The sequence below is a fragment of the Monodon monoceros genome, unplaced genomic scaffold, assembly GCF_005190385.1.
Source record: "Monodon monoceros isolate NGI ecotype Baffin Bay Population unplaced genomic scaffold, NGI_Narwhal_1 Super_Scaffold_22, whole genome shotgun sequence".
NCBI classification, from domain to species: domain Eukaryota; kingdom Metazoa; phylum Chordata; class Mammalia; order Artiodactyla; family Monodontidae; genus Monodon; species Monodon monoceros.
In genome coordinates this window covers 6627295-6630187 of record NW_021703779.1, presented here as the reverse complement: position 1 = coordinate 6630187, position 2893 = coordinate 6627295, and the positions used below count along the sequence as shown (strand labels likewise).

The 2893-nt window shown below is 43.2% G+C and overlaps 1 non-coding gene across 1 annotated transcript; it reads right to left on the bottom strand.

The window, feature by feature from the left end:
- Positions 1–1971: 1971 nt before the first annotated feature.
- LOC114906689 lies at positions 1972–2076 on the bottom strand. The gene has a single exon (XR_003796505.1). It is a non-coding gene; the product is annotated as a U6 spliceosomal RNA (small nuclear RNA).
- Between the last annotated feature and the right edge of the window lie 817 nt (positions 2077–2893).

The following is a 2893-nucleotide window of genomic DNA, read 5'->3' as shown; positions in this document are numbered from 1 at the left end:
GGGGTTAAAACTTGCTCCACCTTCAACATCCAGAAACCAGTGATGCGTCTTCTGCCATGGCCTCTACTGACCTCCCGTCTCCTGGCACTTTGATGAGATGACACTGGACATCTCGTCCATTATTTTTCTCTATAACATCAATTTTGAGGTTCTGCAGGGCAACTGTTTCCTGACCTACTTTTTCTTTTCTTTGATACACAATACTTAATTTGACGATGTCGACTGTCTCACACATGAGGATGATTTCTGCAAGAAGAGTTTGGGCGTGCTTTGCTTGGGGCTTCCAAAAAAATGCACAGGAGTGTCTGTGATATAAGCTGTACCTGTTCAGCAATCTTTAAAACCCGCTACTCGGTAGAGGATCATCAGTGCAAGTCAGGGAAAGTCTAAAGTTCACACTGGAAACCTGGCCACACATCTTTTATCCTTGAAACGCCTTCTGAGGATTACGTGGTATTGTATATTGCTTGTTGTTTTTCTCTAAATCCTGTCTTGTCGAGGGCAATGTCAAGAAGACAGCGCACAGGGCTGCTTGGCCATCATGCCCGTGCCAGCTGATCCCACAAATCATGTGCCTTTTATGAACACCTCAGACAAAAGATGATTCTGTCCTCATTGAGTTTCATCAGATCAGTTCCCACCCGAAAGCTCCCAATGGAAAAGCACTTAGAATGATAGTTGGGAGGCAGGGAGTCGGCTGAATCACACAAGGTAACGCATGTGAAGTGATTCCATAAGCTTTAACATGTGGCTTTCAGTGACTGTGATTATGGATGCTATTATTACAATGAAAATCACTACTAATGACATATTTTAGACCATTTTTGATACTTTAAAAATAGGTCTTAGCAAACTACAACCAGTGTGCCAAATCTAGCCAGCTGCTTGTATCTGTGTGTTTTAAGGGTTGGTGAGTTAAGAATGGTCTGAACATTTCCAAATGGTTACATTTTTTTTTTTTTTTTTTTTTTTTTTGTGGTACGCGGGCCTTTCACTGTCGTGGCCTCTCCCGTTGCGGAGCACAGGCTCCAGACGCGCAGGCTCAGCGGCCATGGCTCACGGGCCCAGCCGCTCCGCGGCATGTGGAATCTTCCCAGACCGGGGCACGAACCCGTGTCCCCTGCATCGGCAGGCGGACTCTCAACTACTGCGCCACCAGGGAAGCCCCAAATGGTTACATTTTAAATGGTTGTATATATGCCTGTGTTAATTTCCTCAACTTTGCAGCTTGGTTCACCAAGTTGAATGTCTAAAATATTTACTTTTAAAATATTTAGGATTTTAAAATACTAAAATGTTTACTTTAAGAAGAAGTTTGCAGAACACTGCCTTACATTTATACATATTTAATTCAAAATGGGCATCAAAGGATATTCTACAGAACCTGCAAGGAGCGGGATGAATATTACACCCAGGTCAAATATTATTTTGAGGGCTTCCCTGGTGGCACAGTGGTTGAGAGTCCGCCTGCCGATGCAGGGGACACGGGTTCGTGCCCCGGTCCGGGAAGATCCCACATGCCGCAGAGCAGCTGGGGGCCCGTGAGCCATGGCCGCTGAGCCTGCGCGTCCGGAGCCTGTGCTCCACAACGGGGGAGGCCACAACAGTGAGAGGCCCGCGTACCGCAAAAAAAAAAATAATTATTCTGAGCGTTTGTACAGTAGGGCCCATGTCACTGAAGGATTACAAAAGAAATCCCCAAATATGTGAAGGTGCTTTTTCTCTAGAGTCTATAAAACACATTTTGTAACTTAAAGAGTTTCGCTTTTGTTCTGCTCCAGAGATAATTTCTCAAATAATTACTAGTAAAGTGGTTTAGCTGCAGAGAAGCTAATCTTCTGGAGGAAACCGTTTGTCATTCTCCTAATACTATTTACACAATTCTTATTAACGTATCAGCCTAATAACTTTTTTTTTTTTGCCTCTAAGCATTTATTTTATTTATTTTTTTGCATTCAGAATCTTTATTTAAAAAATATGGAACGCTTCACGAACTTGTGTGTCATCCTTGCGCAGGGGCCATGCTAATCTTCTGTGTATCGTTCCAATTTTAGCGTATGCACTGCCGAAGTGAGCACCTAATAACTTTCTAAACAGGGTGACGGGTAACGGGAGGACGATTTCTAATCACTCAGGAGCCGTTTGAGTCCCCTGTGCGCTTTAAAGCACAGCTACGCATTCCTCAAAGTGCTTGCCGAGAAATTTCCCTCTATTTCGGGGGCTCTGATTTTCAAACATTCACATATGTCTGTTGCTGAAACATCTTCTCTCACCCAACACTTTAACCCCCTGAGAGAGTGTGCACAGACAATCATGAAACGGTTTAAGCAAGAAATCAATTCTAGAAAAGACACATATGTTTGGCTTCTAGGTAACACATGTGGCCAGTTTGAACTGAAATCTGTCTGAACAGAGACCCCATGAAGGTTCATCATCCACAAAATTCTTTACTCATTTGTACAGAACTGCTGTTTTACTGAACGTTAACAGCATTTTGATCTGAACTGATAATTGTTTCTATCGCGGTTGTTTATTCCAGGTATACTATGTCTTAGCACTGTGCTCTACATGCAGACATAACAACAACAACAAAACACCCCCACAGACAACCCAATCAAAATATGGGCAGAAGACCTAAATAGACATTTCTCCAAAGAAGAGATATAGATGGCCAAGAAGCACATGAAAAGACGCTCAACATCACTAATTATTAGAGAAACGCAAATCAAAACTACAATGAGGTAGCACCTCACACTGGTCAGAATGGCCATCGTTAAAAAGTCTACAAATAACAAATGCTGGAGAGGGTGTGGAGAAAGGGGAGCCCTCTTGCGCTGTTGGTGGGAATGTAAGTTGGTGCAGCCACTATGGAGAACAGGATGGAGGTTCCTTA